The sequence below is a fragment of the Alligator sinensis genome, unplaced genomic scaffold (assembly GCF_000455745.1).
Source record: "Alligator sinensis unplaced genomic scaffold, ASM45574v1 scaffold322_1, whole genome shotgun sequence".
In the NCBI taxonomy this organism is placed as follows: domain Eukaryota; kingdom Metazoa; phylum Chordata; order Crocodylia; family Alligatoridae; genus Alligator; species Alligator sinensis.
The window spans coordinates 2,095,392-2,106,231 of record NW_005842154.1 but is presented as its reverse complement, the minus strand read 5'-3'; the positions used below and the strand labels follow the sequence as shown (position 1 = coordinate 2,106,231).

General features: G+C 44.2%; 1 long non-coding RNA gene across 1 annotated transcript in view; it reads right to left on the bottom strand.

Annotated features, from left to right (window-relative positions):
• Nucleotides 1–3,175: 3,175 nt before the first annotated feature.
• LOC102372818 overlaps nt 3,176–10,840 on the bottom strand; it is a 237,494-nt gene continuing 229,829 nt past the window's right edge. The window contains exon 3 of the long non-coding RNA XR_324079.2: nt 3,176–3,305. This is a non-coding gene — a long non-coding RNA (uncharacterized LOC102372818). The remainder of the gene's footprint in view (nt 3,306–10,840) is intronic.

Here is a 10,840-nt window from a genome sequence, read left to right as displayed (position 1 = left end):
ACAGGACATCATCTGGAATTAGTGTGCAGTACTAGACACCAAAATTCAAGAGAACTGAAACTGAAATAAGTGCAGTGAAGGGTTACAAGGATCATCAGGAGAATGAAGAGACTACCTTGCAAGATCAAGTGAGAAGAGCTTTTCCTGCTTAGACTACCAAAATAGGGCTATGGAAGAGCAGTCGGGTTATGCAGAAATGATAGGGAATAGAATGGAGGCAAGAGGCGGGGTGGAGCTGCCACCTCCAATCTTGGACTCCATTCTACATCAGGGGCTCAGCCTCCAATTTGCTCCCTCTCCCTGTTCCTTCCCCTGCTTTCCCTCCTCCCATGCTTCAGGATGCAAGGGCTCCCAACCCCTTTTCTGTTCTTACAGTCCCGCTCCTGCCTCCCCACCCCCAGTGACTTTGTGCTTTTTTCCGAGGCCCGCACTTTTTCACCAAGATTGCCTGAAATCGCAGCTTCTCTGAAAATCACAAAATTGCAATTTCAGTAGATCCCTATCATATCAGCAGGGTAAGCCCAAGAGAATGAGAAAAGAAAAAGGGAAGCATTTGTATAAAAACAAATGTATATGATAAATTCAGTCTAGAAATTAGAAGATTTTTAGGTATCAGGGAAGCAAGGCTCAGGAACAGCCTTTCAATAAGAGTATCAGAGGCAAGAAATCTGACCAGCCTGAAGATGCTGATTGACAAACTGATGACAGAGTTCAAGTGATGAGGTTGCCTGCAGTAACAGGCTATTGCCCCTTCCACGCCTATGTTTTTATTTCCACATACCCCATTAGGTGGTCATTACTAGAATAGGTCTCATGCCTAAACTGAAGTAGGAGGGGACAGTGAGCTAGTTTGGGTTGCAGTGTCATCCTCAGGCTGCAGATACTCAGCTGTGCTGCTCTGTATTATCTGACTCAGATGATACAATCTTTTGGCTTTCTCAAATTCTGGCCTAGATTGGAGTCTGGATGAGAGCAAGCTGGCTAAGGCTCAATCTGGATAAAACAGTGTTGGTGCTAGTCAGGGACCCCAAATCATCCAATTTAAGCATGCAAGTATTCCCAACTACACTGATTGCCATGCTCATATATTTAATGGACTGCTGAAACCTCCTTAGCCTGACGAAGGGTTTTTGAACCCGAAAGCTTGCTTAATAAATATTCTCCAAGTATTTGGGTTGGTCTAATAAAAGATATCAAATTCACCCAAGGAACCTCGTCTGCCTATGTCCTTAGACCAGCACAGCTACAACCTAAACCCCTGCATATATTTAATAGCACACACATTTAATAGCTTTTGTGAAGCGGCACTTCACCAGGTGTGGTGAGTGGGATTATGATTTGATGATTCCAGGGGCCCACATAGCTGACTGGTCAACATCCTTTTTTCACCTACTTAATGGCAAAAAAGATTGTAATCATTCTTTGTCATAGTTCTCTTGGTTTTGACACCTCTGGACAGACTCACTGGAACACTCTCATTGGAATTACACCTGCCCCCTCTTAGCATAGAAAGCTGCTAAGCTCATTTAGAGGTATACAGTGCAAGAAACACATTACATCTATGCTCCACAGACTGCACTGATTTCTAGATTATTTCCAAATGCTGCCCTGAGAGTGGTTTCTAGTCTATAAAGCCACACCTAGTTGGGATTCTGTGAGGACCTTACCTGACAGCTAAAAGCTGAGCTGTTTGACCTGACAGTCTATAGATCTGTATATCTGTGGCCAAAGTATTCTCAGCAGAAAGCACCTGACTTCCATGCTTCGGTCCAAAAGAACCTGATCAGAGGATGCTGTACAACTTGCATCTCCACCTAGTCTTCTCTTGAATAAAGAGGAACTCAGTTTTTTGAGGGGTACAGGAATCTTTGTTACTCTCATGGCTGGTGTTAATGCAGAATTACAGTTGTTGCATATGCTTGGAGATGCTGGACTCAATTGATCCACAGTTAATCACCACTATCAACTAAAGAAGGAGTTATGCCCAAGTCACTGAAGGCAGGTTCAGGCCTCTTAGAATCAATACATCATATAAACAAGAAAAAAAAAATCAATCAAGTTTACCTAAATATATTTCTGAAACTCAAAAGACCTCCTTCAGGAATAATATTCCTAGAAGGATACATACACATGCATGCGCAAACACACACTTATCAATTCACTGGTCACTTGTCCCAGAGTCTTCCTTGAAGGCTGCCTTCATAAATCAATTACACATTTTTTTCTCTCACTATGGCCCAAAGCACAAAGTAAAAAGACATTACAGATACTAAATTTAATGTACCATAACATGTAGTTGCACCCAGTGAGAGCATCACTGTTGAGGTAAATGGGGGAATCTTTTAATAGGCAGAATTAGGGAAAAGTCATATTTAACTAAATGTACCTTCTCCACACTTCTCTATACCTCTCATGCATATTCATGCACAGGAATTGCCTTCCCAGGCACAAGATACAGGAAGGGGAAGCACAATCAAACAGTCACACAGTACAAAGAAAATATGCATCTTCCAGAAGGAAATTTATAAGCATCAGGTGAAGTCATTAGCATCAGACCTCCTTTGAATAGTGTAGCAACCACCACAGTGCTGAAACGTACTTTTAGAACACATCTCGAATTAGGGGCTCATCCAGCAGAAGAGCCCTATTCTCCTCTGCCTCCTCTGGGACCAACATCAGGTGCTTAATAAGCACATGCAAGGTAGTGCAAGTTATAGTGCCCCTCTTGAAATTCTGACCGACAAGCACCAAATACTATGTATATGATTAATATGTACATGTGAAATACTGAGGCTTACACATTTCTCAAAAAGAAGAAGATTTGCAAATGCTTAGCAACCCATGCTGGAGATGTTTGTTTGCTTTTGTTGGTGTTTGCTGTAGATAGAACAGCAAGCACCCCGCTGAAAGGTATTTCCCAACACTTCGATATGTTCAACAATACACTCGTTTAACTTCATGACAACTTGAGATCACCAATACAATGTGGAGGTGGAGCTACCTTCAAATTTTACCAAAATCTGTAATACGGAGATGTTTTTAGGGTAAGAAAATAGCAAATATAAAGACTGTTTTCAAAACACTGACAGAAATACATGAACAAATGATTCATGGAAGCACTCCTCTTTGTCTCTCCTTCCACTCAAAAGCAAATCCTTTGTTCTCCTACCTCTACTCCCTGAACCTTCAGTTTCATGTGATCTTCTCTAGTGGTTTTTCCATCTTTCCTCTTTTTCCAGCAATATCCGTCTTTCCTGTATTTCACCTTCTTCCTATTATACAGGATCATAGATCCATTCTGCGGTCTGAAAACAAGAAACAGTTGAATTACATATACAAACAGACTAGATAAATTTATGAAAAAGTCTCTATAGAAGACCACTTTCCATGTTTATTACAACATAATTTTTCCACCTTTGTTGCTCACTGGATAAAACTATGTTTTATAGTCTGCAAAAATTTACTTGTGGATTTTTGAACCTAATAAATTAAATGTGTCAATGATGGGTATAAAAAAGATCCTGTTAGTAAAATATCCACTGTCTGACCATGATATATTACTTTTGGGCTGAGCTTTACAATAAAAAATAGAAGAGAAAAAAAGGCAAAGGAGAAAGGATGCTTATCATTTTACAATGCACCGTCCCACATCTACTTTAAAAGGGATTTCTATTATTCTTTTAGTGTATCAACCAGGATTAGGCAATAAGTAGGTTTAATGTAGCAGTTGAAAGAATATGTTAGCAAAAATAAACAGAAAAGGCATTAATTTATCCCAAAATACAAGGTATTCTGTTCCATGCACATAGATCTATTTTAGACCTACAAGAACTTTTTCTCCTTTTTATCCATCTTCTTGACTTAAAAGCCACCTGTATACACTTCCCACTTAGGAATTGTCTATAAAGTGTTGGGATATCAGTATAGGTATAGCCATTTTTCCATATACAGTAGTTAACGTATTTTTGGAACACCACAATATATCACTGAAATGTTTTACCATATGCTAAACTGATATAGCAGAAATGCCATTTTTGTGTAACATAAAAAAAGAATTCACTAAAAAGATACCATATATCACGTGCAGACAGCAGTACTGTAGATGGCTACAAAATTTTACAGTAGTACATTAGTCACAGTAATTTGGCTTTGGAACACCAAAAACAGAAAGAAATACAACATTAGCAGCAGCCATAAACAACTTTCATAGAAAAGCTTTGGCTGCCAACATTTGATAAAGTAAAATTTCTGAATTTATAAAAACAAAACAAATTAACAGAAAGAACCCTTTGAGGAGAAAAAATGCACCATATACTTCCCACCAAATTCTATAGACCTTAATTTTTATACATTATCTGTTGGCTACCTGATTTTTCAGAAACAACAAGAAATTATTTGGGATTGACGAATACTGCTGATATTTTTAATGCCAGCAGAGAGTTTCAATCTGGCTCCTAGCCAAGACAAGAAACCTCTTTAAACAAATAGACCAAATTAAGTGATTTGTTTTTAAACAATACAGGTTTGTGGTTTTAAAACTATGCCAGAGGTGTAAAAAGCAGATCTTGAACCAGCTGGAAAAACATTGTTTTTCTCCTATTTTATCCTTTAAACCCAATCCATTCCAATAGAACAAGCACAAGATCATAATTTCATTCAGATTTTCACTCTTTATTTTCTATAAAAATAGAGGGTGGCAGTATTTGAAGGTAATTACACAGTAATATTACACAGAAAAAAGCAGTTATAAATGGCATTAATTATATAAGAATTTACCCTTAACTCTGCTAAGTGAGCAGTTAAACTCATATTATCATTGGCCACAATATGCTCTTGACAGGTTTCTACTGAACTATGTTATAATAATCTAGACTCAGCCCTTTCCACATTCCAGTGGTCTAGAGGCAGAACCACATTGGCTACAGGAGGTGATCTTAGCTGATCTTATTGTGGACAGTAAACTGGCAGCAAGGCTTCCATCATTCAGGGCACTAGAAGCAGAGAAACTCCTGACAGCTGAGCCACGTCCACACTGGCTCCATGCTGCTGGTGCACTGGCAGTGGCAGCAGCCCCCATACCATCAACATAGCCCTATGCTAATGTGCTTGCCTTTTCTCTATCAAAACAAAAGCATAAGCAATGAGAAAAGAATGACACAAAACAATGCACCTGTTCTATTTTTGCCCAGGGTCCTTGTCCAGATGTAGATATAAAGGGTGCTTGTACATGTGACAGGGGTTTAATCCCCAAAATTGCATTCTATGCCCCCTAAATTGAAACAGTGGGTTCTTAATTGAAACCCATTTCCATGTTTCTATCATGTTACAGTGACGGGCTCAATCCTTTTTTTGTTATTGTTGGAGCCTGCCCGCAGCTGGGGTGTGAGCTGCTGGCAGGCCAAGTGGCCCCTAAGTTGTGGGGGGCCCTGGTCCTTCCCTCTGTGGCAGTAGCAGTCCCCCAGGGCCACCCGGGCAGGCTGCCAGTGGGCCAAGTGCTGCTCCAGCTAGCTTGGGTTTGGAGAAAAGTTGGATCGGGCGGGTGCTGCCTCTGAACTGGTGCAGCACCCAGCCCACTAGCAGCCCACCTGGGCAGCCCAGGGAAATGCTGCCACCATGGAGGGAAGGACCAGGGTCTCCCACAGCTCGGGCCGCTCAGCCCGCTGACAGCTTGCCCCCTTGCTGTGAGAGAGGTGAATGGGCTCTGCCAAAACAAAACAAAAAGAAAAAGGATCAGGCCTGTTGCCACCTTTGCCTTCAGTAGACACCTACTGAAAGCAGAAGCAGCAGGGGGCCCAATCCTTATCTTCTGCAGAGCCTGCCCACCTCTCCCACGGCCAGGGGGTGAACTGACAACTGCAATGCATCACTGCAAACTAAACTACATCCAGATGTCCTTTGTGGGCCATCTGGGGTGGAGAGCAGTGGGGTGGGAGTGCCCCGAAGGTGTACGCAAACAGACCGCAGGTCCAGCCCCAGAAGTGATTGAAGTGGGCCTGGCAGGGATCCAGGTGGCCAGTGTAGGGCCATATCAGCCACAGCAGAAGTGGGTAGGCGAGGTCCTCAAGGAGGAGGGATGGGATGGGCATAGCACCCAGCTGCAGGTCCAGCAACCCCAGTGTGAAGCAGCCTCTCTCCACCAGGCCCAGCAGACTGAAGTTCCAGAAGATGTGGGCATCATGGGCACTGCCTGCCCAGCCAGCACTCACTTGCGTGAAGGCCTTATGGTGGCCCATGATGGCCTGGAGCACCATGGAGTGAAATCCCCTGCAGCTGTAGTAGGGCTGGTCCCTGTGGTGTGGGCAGGTGACGGGGATGTGGGTCCTGTCCAGGGCCCTTATGCACTGGGGGAACCCAGGGCACAGAGCCCTGCCACTACCACCACGAGGTCATGCATACGGAGCATGGTGTCTGCCAGCATGTCCCGGAGGGTGCTGCACACCTCCATGATGGCCTCCCTAGTGGTGGCATTGCCCACACCAAACAGGTGGCTAATATACTGCAGGTTGGTTGGCATGGCCAGCTTGAGCAGGGCGAGGGCCAGGTGGGTGTCTACGGGAAGGGGTGGCTGCATGCCTGTGTCCTGCTACCCCAGGTGTGACCAGAGCTGCTCCATAAGGTCCCAGAAGGTGTCCTGGGTCATGTGGAAGTCCTCCAGCCACTGCTTGTCATCCCGGGTGTCCTGGACAATGTGCCACCACCAGTCCTGGCTGGCATAGAGGGCCCAATGCAGCAGGGCTGGAGGCCCAGGAGAGCAACAGTGGCCCTGACAGTGGCATCCAGAAACACCTCTTCAGTATCCCTGCTGGTGGGAGCTGCATGGCAGTGACCCTGGGATGGCGTGCTGCAGCCAGGCAGGCAGTCACTGCATGGGGGGGGAGCTGGGTGGGCCCAGACAGCTGTGGACCAGGCAGCAGTTCACATAGTAGGCCAGCAGAGCTGGCACAGCTGCCAGAAGGAGCCCAGGGCACTGGTCTTTGCTGCTAGGGGCAGGGGCTGGAGCAGCCATAGCACAGGGAGGCAGAGTTGGGCAAGGAGAGAGCTTCCACGTGCTGTCCCTGCACTGGACATGCTGCTCCTGGCTAGGGAAGTTTCTGGCCAAAGATCAGCAAGCAGAACTGCCTTTTGAAGATGGCTGCTGGTTGCTGGCAGCTGAAGCCTTGAGCTCCCCCTGGTGCTGGTGGCAGTAGGGACCCATTGCAGGGTTGCAGGAAGTTTAGTGGGAAAAGACCAGGAAGCCCTGTGCTCCATCTGCATCTACATTTTGGGATGGTACCAGGACTTGTGATAAGAACACCTGGTTCCAGTCATGAGTGGAAATTAATTAGGACATGGATCCTTTGTATCTAGGATACAGACATACTGGGCACATCTACACAAGACACTACATTGCTGTAGCAATGCACTTTGCAACATAGCGTAGGAGGGCACAAACTGTGACACTGTAGCTACATCGCTGTAGCAACACACTCCCTCGTTATAGCATGTTGCTATAGCAATGAAGCAGCTAAAAATAACCATGCAGTCTTGGGGCAGTCTCTGATTTTGATAGTCATTTATCAAGGTGGTTTGATGTCTGTAGAGAACAGCTGCTTCTCAGATAGCTTCATAAAAATGAGACGCAATTTTAACCTGATATAAATTGTTTCTATATTTTCTCTGTTGTAAAAAAAATGGAAAAGGTAGGTCTCCTATGCTTATCTCTTGTTCACACAGACACATCCAGGAGTAATAAATTGATGGTTACAGCAAGGCTGAACAGATCAGGATCTGATAGAAATCCTCAGAATGCACACCTGGTACATTACCCAATCTCATCTAAAGGTTTTGCCTGTAAACTTTCATTCAAGGATTTCACTCATCAGTTTTTTTACAGGATATTCAACACTGGGGAGGGAGAAAGTGGCATATCTAAACTAACATTTTTCCAGGATCATAGCTTCTTATTGGTCTACTCCAGCTTGTGTTTATAGGAAGCTTGTGAGGAAAGCAAATTAAGTGCTGCATTTTGTCAGATATTAAACCAATTGCTTTTCTTCACAGTAAATTCCACCTGGAACTATAGCAATAAGTAATACTACAATCTTAACACCAATTTATTTGATTTGATTAGCGTCTAGGATGCAGTTCTACAGCCATGTCCTTTTCATATAAATAAGGTTACAATGAAAATAAAAGAATATCTTTTTGATATTGCTATACAATAGAGAGAAAAAGAATCTACCAATGCCATGAGGCCTCCTTCCTCTTGCAGTTTTATATTCACAGTACAAATATGTGCACATAACAATGAGACAAGACCTAGGGACACAGGGGCAGGCTAATTAAAATAATAGAAATTTATTTAACACCTTGGAATATAACAAATACAACACATTTCTAGTACTAAAAACTGATTAGAAGTGAGCAATACATTTATTCTGATGATAATTTTTCAATTCTGTATTTGCAGAAATTCACGTATTCAAAAAAGACATTTTCATTTTAAGTACTTGTGTGCATGATGTGATAAATTGTCATCAATAGAAACAGCCATGAGTTAATCCTGTTTAATACTTATCTGTTGTTGTATTCTAATATACAGAAATGCCATTTAACCAGAAACATCTCATTATGGTAGATGCTGGGTCTAGGGGGAGAAGCCTGTGCATGATTGGTTTTACACTGGCAATCACCTGGATCTTGGCAGAGGAGAAGCTTATGTCCAGTAGCAAAGATATCCAGATCAACTGAGTTACGCTTCCACTGAAGCCTTCATCCACCTTCACAGCCATTGAGAAGTATGCTTTTTTCATCCACCTACTCCACCATTGAAAACTTTATGTTATGTTGGACTGCTCTTTATCCAGTACCTCGCCTTTGACCTTATCACTGTGGCGGGTCAGTAGGGGGTGCTCCTGCACTGAGCCACCCACCTCACTGCGCCTGACCACCTTCCAGGCTCCAAGTGCCTCCCTGGGGGTGCCTCACGTCTGGCCGACCCACTTCCTGGAGCACACCCACTTGCCTGGAGGTAACTCCGCCATCACCCAGGGTCTGGACTGATCCTGGCTCTGTGCCCCCTAAGAAACAAAGGCCTAGTAGCCCTTGAGGGTACTCAACCCACTTCAAGAACTTGGGGTGCTTCCCTCAGTCTGAAGCATAAATACTGGTCTCCCTTAGCCAGCCGAACCAAGGGGATCCCAAGGCATAATCTAGACCCACTCCCAATAAGTCTCCCACACTAGGTACACGGGAGAACTTTATTGGTTACAAAGAGTAGGTTTGGAATAGGGTACAGGGTAGAGCAATATCAGAGGAATCCCATAGGGCAAAGTGGCATGGCTGGGTAGCCTTTGATCACGCATCTGAGTTACTGCAAGCTATATATCTAGATATATCTCAGGTAGCTTACTCATGAGTATCATCCAGAGGCAGGTAGAGATTCCCTCTGGGGGCAGGCAGTTCATTGATCATGAGTTTCAAGAGAGAGAGCAAGTTTCAGATGGTCCAGCTCTTCTCTCTCTGAGTTTTCATCATGGCTACTGCTCTTCCTCCTGGGCAGTCCTTAACTTATATAGACCTTATAACCTCATTTACCTGGTCCAATGGAGGCCAGCACCTGTTGGCTGCCAGCCAACCAATTTGAAATGCATCACTGGTTGCCAGATAGACTGGCATTGCTAAGAACAATAGGGAGCATAAGCCCCCCACCCAGGTATGTGTGGCCACTCATGTAGGCAGGTTTCTCCCCTCCCTCAGGACTGTATCCAACTCAGGTTACAACTCAGGCTTACCTAAAGAGATGGGATGTCTGCCCTCTGCAGGGACCATATTAACCAAATTGCCACATAGTAGAGTTTTTGGGGAGAGACAGAGGTGATATTCTACCACAATCACCATGGGTGACTGTACCAGGAATACAGGACTCCTGATGGTGTTGCTCTTAGGGTCATCGGTACACACAAGCCTTTCCACCCCATCAAGGTGGCAGTACGTGGAGAGAGACTCAATATCTACCACAACAACCAGTCACCAACACTCAGATCTCTAAAAGGTCCTGTGGTGATGGACCAGTGGTGACAGGGACAAACAAAGTGATCACCACGAGTCCCTAGTCATGGATCCACATGCAGGCATCAGTTGAATGTTGGTCACTTCACCCTTGAAATGGGACAGGAAGGTGATTCAGCAGTTGTGATCATGACTGAACAGTTCTTTTTAGGATCCCCTCTGCCCACCTCACATAGGGAGGGGGCTAGAAAAGTTGCTTATGATAAACACAGACCATCCCACTTCATCTTACCTGCCTGGATAGCCACTTCCAAGGGGATCACTCAAATTGTGGTCAAAACACAAAAATGTCCCTTGCATCCTGCAATGTACAAATCCTACTAGATGAGCCAAACAGTGACAGACCTGAACACAGAATAGCTATTGTCACCTAAGAACTCTTGCAATATAACATTGATATAGCTACTTCAGAGAGACCAGATGTGCAAACAAGGGCCATCTGAGGGAGGAGAGGGATGGCTATATGTTCTTCTGGAAAGGGAAACCTGCAAATGACAGGTTAGTGTCACAACCCAGTTAATCAGTGCCCATGCCACTAGCAAGAGATACCTTTCAAGTAGTCAACTAAGGGTTAAAAGAAATCCTTGCAAAAAAACTCCTGAAACAAAATCCTGGTGGAGAGCTGTATATAATTTATACCAAATGTCACAAACAAGAAACGAAACTTAAGACTGGTCAGGGTGAAAGGGGATACCCCTGCCATAAATCCCTGCAATAAAACCCGGAGGGAGAACTGTAGGTAATTGGTCAGCTGAAATAAAAAGCGAGGGGAAACTATATATAATTGGTT